At 64.3% G+C, this 12588-nt stretch overlaps 1 protein-coding gene across 10 annotated transcripts in view; it reads left to right on the forward strand.

Moving 5' to 3' along the window:
• Cbfa2t3 (CBFA2/RUNX1 partner transcriptional co-repressor 3) overlaps positions 1–12588 on the forward strand; it is a 56184-nt gene that overhangs the window by 14365 nt on the left and 29231 nt on the right. For 2 of the 10 annotated variants that reach the window (XM_087194666.1, XM_021256564.1), the window contains exon 1: positions 4249–4336. The exons of 5 other annotated variants lie outside the window; for them this stretch is intronic. The gene's annotated coding sequence lies outside the window, so the exon portion shown is untranslated. Of the gene's footprint in view, positions 1–4248; positions 4337–4568; positions 4762–12588 lie in introns of those variants that run through there. 3 more of the 10 variants (XM_021256566.1, XM_021256563.1, XM_087194640.1) reach the window with 2 other exon arrangements.

A 12588-nucleotide genomic window follows, 5' to 3' on the forward strand; every position in this document is an offset into this window, starting at 1 on the left:
AGCTGGGTGATGTGCCCACGCCTGAGCCAATGCCTGTGCCTCGACTGGACTGGCAGGGTCCCTGGGGGCCCAGGAGACCTCAACCAGGACCAAGAGGCTTGGTGAGCCAGAGGCCAGGTGGGACCAGGAGCCAAGCAGATGGGACCCCCACAAAGACTCCCCAAAAAGCTACTTCATGCAAGGCTGGTCCCACGGTGACCGGTAGAGTTGCCTTGGCACATCCTTGCCCCTGGAGCAGCCACACACCCTTCTGTGTACAGCCGCTGGTGCAGTGCACGGTCCCCACAACCTTACACTGCAGTCGTTAGCCGGGGGACAGCTTCTCCTGCTCACCCATCCCTGGCATGCAGCTTAGGCTCTGGTTGTGTCTCCTTTCCTACGAGCAGGGCCATCTTGGATCTGGGCTGGGCCAGTCTTATCAGGGGAGATGGCCCAGGGGCTGGGGAGCATCTCCCCTTAGGTCTCTTTCCCTGCCTTCTGGTGCACCTTGTGGGTCACCAAGACCCAGGGAATCGGGGTCCACATCTCTCGGCTGCTGGCTTGGGCACTGTACTGTGGTTCCCAGCCTCCTGGACTCGTGGAGGAAAGAAAGGCCACCTCTCCCTGCCTGGGACTGGCCCGACGCCTCCTCCACCTCCACAGAAAACAGGTCTTTTTGCAGCTCTGGAGGGTTCCAGCCTTTCTGTGGGACAAACCAAGGACAGCAGAGTCACCCTATCTGCTCACTATCAGCAGAGGTCATTTTTATGACCAGGCTCTGTGTGGCTGGGACATCTGACCCCCGAATCAGCCACACCCTAAACCTGGACTCGGCCCCTTCCTGACCTGCTTGCGATGCAATGTGGGCTCCAGAAGATTTCCCACTGAAAAGCAGGAGTGGAATTAACGTCCGACTCTTTTCTCTGCAATAAACACTATTCATGCACACGTACACAAACTACTGAAAAAAGTGCCCATCCCTCTTGTTGGGAGATACATTTCCAACCAAAACTTACTTCCCTGCTCAATAATTCTCAAAATGTACTGTGAATTTACATTGGCTTGTATCAGTTTCTACTACTAATAGTAGAGTGACAATCCAGTCCAGAAGATACATTTTACTTTAATTCAGAAAATCGCTTAAACCTCAACATTGCGATTTATTTACATCGTTTAGCACACCTAATGGCCTTCATACGTGAAAACATGAGTGAGGTCTGTGGGTGCAGAGTTCCAGGGATCGAGGAAGAGGAACTGTGGCAAAAGTCGCTTGCTTTGCTTTTTCGTCTGCTCAGACCTCATGCTATTCATGTAAATGTTTAAAATGTCATCAGTATTTATGGTTTGGTTGGCTGGGCTTCTTTCATTTACAGATTTAAATTTCAGAGCAGGGCCTGGGATTTAGCTCAGTGGTTCCGCCACCTGCCTCGCAAGCGCAAGGTCCCGAGTTCGATCCCCGGTACCAAAAAAGAAATAGACTTAAATTTCAGAGCAGGTTTGGGTTTGCAGGAAACCGAGCTGAATGTAGAATCCCGCAGATCCCGGCCTCTTGTTCCCCACAGCCACAGGGCTCTGTCACAGCCGATGAGCCATCACAGTCTCACTGTTGTTGACCAGAGCCTGCAGTTCACATCGCACTTCATTTTATTTACTTGTTTTATTGGGAGACAGGGCCTCACAAAGTCACTCGAAATTGTGGCCCGCCTGCCTCAGCCTCTTGGAGTGCTGGGATTGTAGGGATGCACCCCCATGCCCGTGGGCTTCACTTTTGGGTTTTGCCTTCTGTGGGTTAGGCAGCTGTGTAACGCCCCTTGTCCACCACCACTGTCCCCAGGTGTCACCCCACTGCCCTAACCACCCATACTTCTGTGCGGACCTGTCCTGAACTCACTTGGGTAAGGAGCGGAGCCGGGCAGGGGCTGCACCAGACGTCCTCTGAAGGGCGACCCACACCCCTCACCGCCAGCTGCTGCTGTTTGGGTTTGCCGGGCGCTCTCTCTATTCTCAGTCGCGCTGCCTGGTGCCGGCGAAGGTGAGCACCTCTTCACACGCTGACCTGTCCCATGTGTCCTCTTCAGGACGTGTCGGTTCCATCTCCTACCTTTTTGGACGCTGCTTCCTCTTGCTTAGTGCTGAGGCTTCTTTGTACACCTTGGGTAACGTTCTTTATGACCCTCTCAAGTCCTAGTCCATGGCCAGTCTTCTGAATTTTGTAATAGCATCTCTTGCAGAGGAGTTTTAAATTTTTAACAAAACCCAACTTATCAAACTTCTCTCATTGATCTCATTTTGGGTGTTACATGTAAAATCTCATTACTTTGAGTAGGGGACTGAGTAAAAATTCAGATGTTTAAGGACAACTTATTCTCGTCTTTTAAACATGGTTGCTGGCGGTTACCATAGCTCTTAGGGTTTGCAGACTCTGTTAACCGCCCTTTGATTTATATTTCTGGCATGTCAGCTTTTATGCTTTTGGCAGCTATCTAAACTTCTGAAGATTTTTAGACAAAATGGAGAAATATGTCGGGTGCTTGCAGCCAATCAGAACCTTTGCCGAAGGTGAGCGTGGGGTGGTGCCTGGTCGGACCCCTGCCCCACCGAGAACCAGCCCGGGCACATGAGTCCCCAGGGTCGCTGGGCCCAGCCAGTGTCCTCATCAGACAGACAGGCCCGGTGGAGGGATGTGGGGGGCTTATGGGCCGCAGGAGCAGCACAGCTCGGGCCGGGGGAACCGTGTCCCTGTAAATTCCATCTGTGTCAAACCTGAGCTGGGAGCTGTGGGGCTGAGGAGTGTGGTGCTGCCCCTTGGGGAAACATCAGCCTGTTTTCCTGAGAGGCCCAGCTGCAGGTCAGCATGGCCTGTGCCCTCGGGGCCATGTCTGCTCGGGCTCCGTGCAGGGACTGGCACCAGTGGAGGGCTGGCTTCTCCGAGGACAGCCTTGATGCCTCCCTTTAATGAAGTGAGCTCTAGCTCACAGACATCGGGCCACTGGGAGCAACCTCGGACCCTGATTTCCCAGCCCAATGCCTATGTTGGTTCGGCCCTGCCTGTGACTAGGTCCCTGGGTCAGCGCTTCACCTTGCAGAGAAGCCTGTGAGTGCTTTCCAGCCAGCCTGGGTCCCCTCCCTCGTGTCACCAGCAGTGTGCAGAAGGGGTGGCTCCACCTTTCCAGCCTGAGAGTCTGGGGGTCCCAGTCACATCTGGCGGTGGTGCAGAGAGGCAGGCATGGGGCCCAGCGGTGCCGGCTGCTGTCAGGGCCCAGGGGACGGTGACACTGCCGACACACCTGGCACAGACAGTAGCCCACTCCACTGTGCGTCCCTGCCCCCAGCTGGGCCCGACGCAGGCGCCTCTGGGCCATGTCATGAGTGGGATCTGTCCCAAATGGCCGTGAGCGCACCTTGGGCCAGGGCGTCGCACTGCTCACTTAACAAAGAAGGTCCCAAGAACGAGGTCACGGGGTGGCGTCTGCACTGGGTGAGGCCAGTTTCTCCCTCCAGAGCTGTCCCTGGCTCCCTGAAGCTGACCTCAGGGCTACAGCAGAGCTGCTCACTGCCCACTTTTGCACTGCGGCACCTCTTAAGTCTGGGGTCCTGGGTGTCTGAGTGTTTTCCTCTCCTCAGAACCACTCACCGCAGGGAGAGGCCAGCGGCCAAGGGCGCCCGGGGAAATTTCTTCGCCCCTCCTCAGCAGCTGGGGCTGTAGTGGGGTTGAGGACAAGTCAGCCAGGAACCTGGTAGAGGGGCTTTTCTGGCCCATTGCTGAATGTCAGGCTGCCAATTAGACACCTTGGGTCTTCACATGCAGATTTATGCCAAATGAGATGTAAATCAAGACGCGGGGCTCTGAAGTCCAGGCCCCTCGGTTTCCCAGCGCGATGACCCTGGGACCCCTGTGTCTCTGCGAAACAATGTAGGCGAGGCGAGCCGGGTGGAAACAATGTAGGCGAGGCGAGCCGGGTGGGAAAGGCGCGGGGTGCTGTGCGCCTCGGGCAGAGGCAACGCAGCGGGGGGATAGAGAAAGTGGGGCGCGCCGGGGCGGGCAGCGGCTCCGGGCCTCTCTGCAGGTTGGCACGAACACGAATGATATGCAAACGAATGCAAAGCAGATGCGGCCGCCGGGAACCTGCGCGCTCCCCGCGGGTGGCCCTGCGCCGCGGCCCCGACCCAGCGCTGCGAGGAGCGTGCGCCCCCTGCCGGCCGCGCGCGGAGGTGGCCCCGGGCCCCGGCGGCCGAGCGCAGGGAGGGAGGGCGGGCGCGGGGGGCGCGGCGGCCGGAGGAGGCGCGCAGGATCCCCGCCCGCCGGGCGCGGATGCCGCGCTCCGAGCCGGGAGGCCAGCGGCCGCGACTCTCCGAGGTGGGTTGCTCGGCGGCGCGGTTGGGCCGCGCGTGCTCGGGGGCCTGCGACCGGGCGGGCGGGGAAGGTGCCGCAGCCGGCGCCCCAAACCGGGCGACTCTGCGGGGGGCGGGCCGAGTCCTCGGGTGGGGGCCGGGGCGGGGCGGGGCGCGGATCCCAGGGCGCCCCCTCCGCGCCCGAGGCGGGGCGAGCGCGGGGTGCGGGGCGGGAGGCAGGTGGCGCGGGCGCGGGCAGAGGCAGCGGCGGTGGCCGCGAGGCCGGACCGCCCGGCGGGTGCGCGCTTTGTTCCCGCGCGGCGACCCCCGCGTGGCCCCGCGGCCGCCCTGTGCCAGCCCTGCCGGAGCCGGAGGAGAGGGCGCGAGGCCGGCCGTGCGCTCACGGAGGGAGCCTGGAAGGCTGAGAGGGAGCCCGCCCGGCACTGGGACGTAAGTGCCGCGCCCCCCGTCCGGCCGCGCGCTGCAGTTGGGGTCCGCGCCTCACCCCACCCCCCACTTTGCAAAGTTTGCGCTGCGGCCGGGGCAGGGGCTGGGAGTCCCGGTCTGGCCCAGTGCATCCCCGGGTGCTTAGAGAGCTCGGCCCGCCGGGTCGGGGTTGAGCTTGGGGCGCGGGCTTCCTGGGGAAGGCGCCGCAGCCCAGTGACAGGCGGAGGCGACCCTAGCGGGGAAGACCACGCGGCAGCCTGGCTGGGGAGGGGTCCGCACCCTCCCTGGGCCGCCCCCTCCTGTTTTGGTTCCCGGCGTTGCCAGCCGGACCGGGTCGGAGGTGGAGGGGCCTGGAAGCCCCCCGGGTCCTGACAGTGGAGGTGCCTACGCCACCCGCCACCCCCCCATCCTCTGGGAACCGTCCATCTGTAGGGCAGGCCGGCAGCCAGGCTGTGGGAACGTGGGAGGTGGGAGCCCGCCGAGGACAGATGGCTGGAAACTCAGCCGCGCGCTGGCTGCGGTGCAGAAGGCGCCCGCTGGCGTGCCCGGCTCGCGAGTGCTCTGGACCCGCAGCCTGGACTCGGTGTGTGCTGGGCAGACCTGCCACACCGCGTTCCCGCACTCGGGCTGAGGCTGCTGGCTCCCAGCTGCTCCCGAGCCCGGTGGGAACCGGTTCCTTGGGAAGCGGACGTCTTTGCTGGCGCTTGTGCGGTGGGTCCGAGTGACTGTCCAGCCGGTTTCTGCGACCCGACCTGGTCAGGATGTGGCCCTATTCTGCCTGCTGGGCGTGTGTTTCCTCCCTGGACCTGGGGGCAGGAGGCTCCCAGGCTCGAGGGGAGGGGGCTGGCCGGAGACAAAGGGGCGGGATCTCCCCTGGCGTTGGCCTTGCAGTTGCCGGGAGGTCTGAGAACTAACTTCTGGAGGCCAGGACGCCACTGTCTGGCGGATCCTGCGCGCTGGGCAAGGCTGCCCCGCATCCGCTTCCCCGCCAGGCGGGGGCCCGGAGGTCCGTGGGCAGCTGCCAGGCTCCTTGGTAGAGGGCTGGCAGGGGGCACGTGGGGTCCAGTTGGCCTCCTCTGGGTGGCGGAAGCCAGAAAATGAGGTCGGCCTTGAGAAGGCAGATGGGGCAGCTCGCTGCCGCAGGGCCCATCCCATCCTGAGCGCCTGTCTGCAGAGCCCTCATTAGGTGGGAAGGGACTGCACCAAGGCCGCTGCCGCTGTCCTGTACTGAGCGGGAGCCTTGGGGAGAGAGAGGTGGGGGACGGGGGAGCAGTTGTGGCAGTCGCTGCCCGGAGTGAGGCAGATGCGGGAGGGAGAGCAGCACGCTGGGACCGATTTTCTGGCGGAGGCGCCGTGATCTGTGTGGTGGGGGAAGCAAGGCCCCGTGAGCGATACCTGGCGCTGGGGCCAAGGATGGCCACCGCCAGGCCAGCACGTCCCCATCAGCCACCCGCCAGCTCCTGAGAGCCCCGAGCTTCCCCTGTCACCAGGTTATCCGTGTAATTGAGTTACCAGCTCCAGGAAATCTCCGATTCAGCACCACGTATTTTCATTTCTGCATGACTGGAAGAAATTAATTTTCCTTCCTACGCAAGGATCTGGAGACGCCGGCGGGCTGGGTCACTAATCCGCAGGATCCAAGCCGGCAGAGGTGGAGGCCAGGCTTCCTGCTGAGCCCTGTCCACAAGGCTCCCCGCCACCTTCTGGAACCATCTGGCGCCCTAGGCCACCTCCCCTCCCCCGCGGTGCTGCGAGCAGGTTGAGTTTGGGGTTCGGATTCATGGCCTCCCACGCGCCGCATAGCAGGAGGGGGGCTGAGCGGTGCCCATCTGCGTTTCCTCCCCAGGCAGGGAGGGTGAGGAGCACTCCAGTCGTCCCCCCTCGCACGGATGTGTCTGCACACACAGTTGTGCCCAGGGCCAGCCTGGGGTCAGTGGACACCCAGGGCGCAGAGTTGGAGGTGCCCTAGGTGGGGGACTGGCCTTTCCGCGGGGCTCCCTGTCCTGGCCGCAGTCACCTCCCACTGTTCCATGCTTGTTCTCTGCTCACACAAGGCCCCTGTGACCTGGGAGGGGACGGCACCTTCCCTTCCCTTCCCCTCCCCTCCGTCCTGCTGCACCCTGTGGTCCCCACCACTGGCTCTCTGTCAGCCCCTGGGGGCTGCGGGTGAACCCTGCCCTGTGTGCCTCGGGCAGGTGGGGCGCAAGTGTCACCATGTCAGGCCCCCAGGGCTGTGGCCTCGGCCCTGCCCTGCTCGAAGCTCAGGCCAGCCCCGCCCCCACCCAGGCCTCTGTCTCTGCCTGGTTACACACTGCACTGCCTGTGTCCGGCTGCCACAGCAGACATGGCCCACTGCTGGTGCAGACCCACAGCCTGGCTGCCGTGTCCCCTCCCAGCCTGTCACGGGTAGGTGGTGTGGCTTTGCTGGAGCTGCTGTTTGGGACTCGCTGGCCCCGGCAGTGTTTGCCGACCATCGCACATGCCCTGGGCAAATATTGACTGACACCTTCTCCTTGCTGGAGTGAAAATAATAACGGGGCCCGTGAGGCCCGAACTCGGGGCGCCCAGCCCAGCACTGGCCTGCGACTCTCATTGGGTCCTTTGACCCTGGGAGTCGCCACTTCAGACCCCAGAGGTCAGAGCTGGGAGCGCGGTGTCCATGCCCTGGAGGCTGGGTGCCCAGGCCGGCAGATCCTGTGTGTGCCCTTGTGGGGGCCCTGTGCCCACTGGAGGGGGAGCAGCAGAGAGGAGTCTGAGGGCAGAGGCTCACTGGGAGCTGCTCCCAAGGCCAGGGGCTCCTTTCCACGGGGTCGTCGGGCCTGCACCCAGCAGGGCAGCCACTTGCTGGCTTGTCCTTGAGGCTCTCTGCCTCTCGAGGAGTGGTTTGAGTCAGTAAGTGACCCCCAGATTCCTTCCTGGGAATTGTGCCCGGCTCCTGGGAGGCCTGCGAGGCCCTGGCGTGGGTCCTGAGGCTCTCCTGGGCCCTTTGAGGAGCCCGCACTGTGGGTGCGAGGGCAGGGAACAGCCTTAGCGCCTCGGACAGAGCAGAGGCCTAGAGGCCTGGCCTGGTCTCTGCCCGGTGCCCTGTGGCAGCCCCTGGGGCCTCCAGTCCCCAGAGAGGGTTCGGGACCCACAGCCCCTAGGCGGCCTTGAGGCTGGGGCTGACGGCGTGGCGGGGGGGGGGGCTAAGGATGCCACGTGTGGCAGCACACGGGGCAGCAGCAGGCCACTCCGGACGCCCTCGGGCTGGGCCAGGGCCCTAGGTGACGGGTGACTCCAGAGGAGGCCACGCGTGGAGCCCGGGGGAGCCGGCTGCTGGGACTCGCCGTGGCTTCAGTGCAGTGGCGGGGGAGTGTCGAGCTCTTCTCCTGGCCGGCCAGGGTGACCACAGCCCCTGCCCCGTCCTGAGGCCTGGGGGGCAGCACTGGTTCCCCTGAGCCCGTGTCTGACCCCCTCCCCACAGCTGCGTGATGCCAGCGGGCCACTCACCCGCTCTGCGCTCCGGTTCCAGATGGGAAGCGCAGCCTTGGGTACCGCCCCTTTCTGTCACTGCGAGTGTGCAGTCCTGGGGTGCAGGGCAGGTGTGGGCGTCAGGTGGCTGTGCCCCAGCCCCGCATTGGAGCTCGTAACCTGCTTTCCTCTGGGCCGGAGCAGGGCGGCCAGAGACAGGCCCAGGGCCCATGCCCGGTGTCCTCTTCCCTCTCGAGTGCACCACTCCCCGGGAGCCACTCCCTGTGCCGGCAGAAGGGAAACTGAGGCTGGGATTGGCTGCACCCTGACACCACCCAGGGCAGAGACAAAGCTGAAGCCTGCAGAGCCACGTGAGGTCCCCCAGCGTCTCGAGCCCTCGGCTGGACTGGGCTCAGGCTTCTCCGTGCCCCGCTGACCCTGCTGGGCTCTGTCCCCTCCTGTCTGTGGCCACTTGCCTTCCCCAGGCCTGGGAATCGGGGCCAGTGTGGGGACGCCTGGCGCACCCTCGGGCCTCTGGGAGCCGCTTCCCCTCCCCACAGTTTTCCTCTGCTTTCCCGTGCCGTGAGGGACGCATCACCACCGAGCTGCCTTTTCCCAAGAGCCATCTGCTCACGTGGGCCTCGGCTGTGGGGGACACAGCGCATCCCTCAAGGTGACAGGGCCAAGGCCACCTGGGTCGGGCCCAGTGTCTAGCAACCACGTGGGAAAAGGGAAAGAGGGCCGCGGAATTCGACTCCATCATCCCTTTCGCTTAGTCCCACTCCGACACAAAGGTCGCTGCTGTGGAGCACGTTGCAGATCTGCAGTGAAGGCGTCCGCACCCCTTTGGTCTCCAAGTGTGCTCCCTCGTCGAAGTTCTCCCAGGGCAGAGGCACGGGGCAGCCACCCAATGACCGAGCAAGCGGGAGCAGTAAGCACAGTAGGCCAGCGGGTGCCGGGTGCAGCTGGGGACCTGGGTGTGAGAAAGGCGGCCCACAGAGGTGACAGGAGGCGGACAGCTGCGGGGGCCGGCGTGCAGCACATCTGGGCAGGAGGGAAGCAGATGTCAGGTCTGCAGGGGACGCGGGCCGTTGTTCCTGGGCTGGGCGGCTGGCCGCTGAGGGTCATCGTGGCTGACAGAGACCGAGGACGCCCTGCGGTGGGGGTGCTCACTCCCTGATTCCCCGCCGTTCCCGTGGTCCTGCAGCCCTTGGTCCACACGCATCTGGGGCCCAGAGGTGTCCCCATCCCTGGAGGGTGGTTTCCCAGTGACACGCTTGCCCTGTGTGTGGACGAGGGCTGTGAGTGTGCACAGGTGTGCAGAGGCCGTGTCACGTGGAGCAGGGGCCATGGCCTCTGACCACATTTCCCTCGGCCACAGGGTGACACATTAGTCGCCCTTGTTCCTTCGTGGCGAGGACACTGCGTTGTGGCTGACTCTGGCCTTCTCTGTCTCTTGGCGCTGTGGACACGCGTGTGGGTGTGATTGCATCGTCACCCCTTGGGTGGGGTCCCAGCGGTGGGCTCTGGTGATGTATCCCCCGGGTGCCAAGCGACGAGCAGGGTGCTGTCTGTCGGCCAGGCAGGCCCGCCAGGGACGTCCTGGACAGGTGCCTGGGGAAGCTGTTTGCACAGCCACGGCCCGGCTGCCCGCAAGCTGTCATTGTATTTGGTTCCACAAACAGTCACTGGATCTTGCCAGCACCTGCTCCCACTGCCCTGGCTTGAGCCAGATTCTGTAACTGGCCTTCCTGCTCTTCCCTCGGCCCAGGGGCCAGGGGGACCCTTGGTGTCCAGGAGGGGAGCTGAGCCCTCAAAGGCCACATCCCACCCACTGTCCCTGCCATCCCACCTTCCTGGCTGTGCACGCCACTCAGGGCTTCTGCGCACTGGCTCCTCCTGCCAGGGCTGTCCCCTGGTGTGTGCAGAGCCCCACCTTCCTCTCCTTCAGGTCTGGCGCAAAGCTTCCTCTTCGGCGGTGCCCCAGGCCCGCCACTGCTCCCCTGCTGAATTTTCCTGCTGGTCGCAGTCCTTTCCCTCCTGGTCACCCCGTGTGGTGGGTTTTGTTTGTTCCATGCTCCTGACACTCAGAGGTCTCCATGATCGGCACCACAGGGGCCTGGGGCCACCAATGGCCAGGGGACAACCCCCAGGTACCCAAGAAGGGCTTCAGGGTGGCACCCTGGCTGCATCTGCCTGCAAGCTGCTGTCATGTCTGATTCCGCGTGCAGCCCCCTCTGCTGAGTCCTTCCCAGCTGCCTCTGGGGTGGGGGCAGCTCAGGTTGGCATGGACAGCTGGTCCTCGGCCCCAGCTCATTCCCGCCTTAGACACATGTCTCAGGGCGTCCAGGCCAGTGAGGGGCCCAGCCCGAGGCAGCTCTGGAATCACCCCTGGCACACCCACATGTGCATGGGGACGGGGCTCCAAGACCTCGTCTACCCAGCGTGTCAGGTTGTCCAGGGCTGCACAGGACAGCGGTTCCATGGCCACCACTCTTCCCAAGCAGCCCCAAGCTTGGACACTGTCCCGAGGAGCCTTGGGGGGTTGAGCTTCCAGGAGGGAGGGGACAGCTCTGCTCCGCATTCCTGCCGAGTGCCCCCGGAAGGGGACCCACAGGAGCTGCAGGAGGTTGGCCTCCTCCCCCGAAGGCAGCAGGGAGGCCTCGTGGCTGTCGGTGCCGGGCGGGCGGGCACTGTGGAACCCACAGCCTCCCTGACCTGCCTGCGGCACCCCGGCCTGGCTCGGCGTGGGGTGGCTGGGGTCTGTCTGGCTGCAGCTGCCGCCTCCCCCCACTCGGGACACCTGGGCCACGCCCCAAGAGGTTGGCAGACAGAAGACCGGGCACCGTCGTCAGGCACCCACCTGCGTTGGGTGGTAGCTTGGTGGGCAGCGCTGACTCAATCCTGCAGCAGGCGACGGCAAACACCTCTGCCCCTGCCCCATCCGGACTCCAGCAGGCGGATGCTGCCCTCGGGGACAGGAGCAGAGGGATGTAGTGACAGCTTCTCCAACCGGGGTTGTGCAGGGCAGGGCCACCTCGGCTCAGGTCTGGCTTCCCAGATGAAGGGACACTGAGCTGGGCTGCAGGGGAGGGAGGCCCTGGCAGAGGGGGCAGCTGTGCCAAGACCCTGGGGCAGGAGCAAGCCCAGCCTGTGGAGGGGCCTACAAGTGGAGACGCCCTTGGAGGCATCCTGTGGGCCCAAGGGTGGGGGCGTATGCGAGGCCCGGAGGCAGGAGCACTCCCTGCCAGCCCAGTGTGGCACTGAAGCACTGTGGGCCCAGCGAAGGGTCGCGGCCCAGCCCTGAGGTGCTGCCCCCCCCCACCTAGTTGGAAAGCTGAGACTCCGAGCACTCTCCAGAGGCCACAGGCAGCAGCGTGGAAAGTCCCCGGGTGCAGTGACAGAGGCTGGGCTCTGTGGCACCAGCAGGCAGGACTTGGGGTTGGTTGCTTGTCCCCAAAAAACAGCACAGAGCAGACATGACACCCGTGTGGGGAGACCCAGCCACACCCCTGAGGTCCTGCAGTGCAGGCCAGATGCCGGAGGGGACCGGATGGCTGGAGCCAGCTGGCATCCGTGGGCTCTGAACCGCAGCATGGCCCCCTTCGGATGGGGAAGCTGAGTCTCCGACAGGGTGAGCCCCGTGGGCAGAAGGCAGGACTCTGGGGGCAGCGGCCCACTGAGCCCTGGAGTGGGTTCCCCCCTGGGGTGCACAGCAGCTTGGCATCACCTCTCGGCAAGGTCCCGGGGCCGGGGTCTCCGTGCAGCCCCAGACAGGTGACCTCCCAGCCTCAGTTTCCCCGAGCTGTCCTTGTGGGTAGAGACTGTCACTCGTGTCATGGGCAGCCGCTTCCGGGGAGAATCCCTGAGGGCTGTTTGGCTCAGCAGGGCCGGATCTGCTGGCGGCACAGGGAGAGCATTTGGAGGAATGAGTCAAAACATCCAGAAGGTTCCGCCTGGGGGGCACGCGGCGGGGCCGGCTCTGCGTCTCCCCTGGAGCAGCTGCTGCCCCGGCTGTGGCAGCACCCGTGCCAGCGCCCAGCCCATCTGGCTGCTGGCACCTTCCCAAGGCTGGCCTGGGAGAGTGATTGGCAGGGTGGTGGGGACAGACTGCAACCCATGCACCCCCTGCACCCCAGGGCCACTGTGTGACGCCGCCTGCCCAAGCTCACAGGAACCCCTCACCCTGACGTGACCCCTCAAGGATGGTGGCTGTGGCTCCTGTCCCGGCAGGACTGACCCCGTGCTTCACTTGCCCTGCTGCTGCCACCACGTGTGGAAGACCCCACGGCCCTGCAGAGGAGGGCTTGGCTGGGTCCCTCACCGCGAGTGGCCCTGTATCCTGCCGGGCTGAGCTGTCCCGTGTCCAGCCAGCAGGGC

Source organism: Heterocephalus glaber, unplaced genomic scaffold (genome assembly GCF_053883595.1).
Source record: "Heterocephalus glaber isolate CG9 unplaced genomic scaffold, H.glaber_assembly_v1.0 deba00000071, whole genome shotgun sequence".
In the NCBI taxonomy this organism is placed as follows: Eukaryota; Metazoa; Chordata; class Mammalia; order Rodentia; family Bathyergidae; genus Heterocephalus; species Heterocephalus glaber.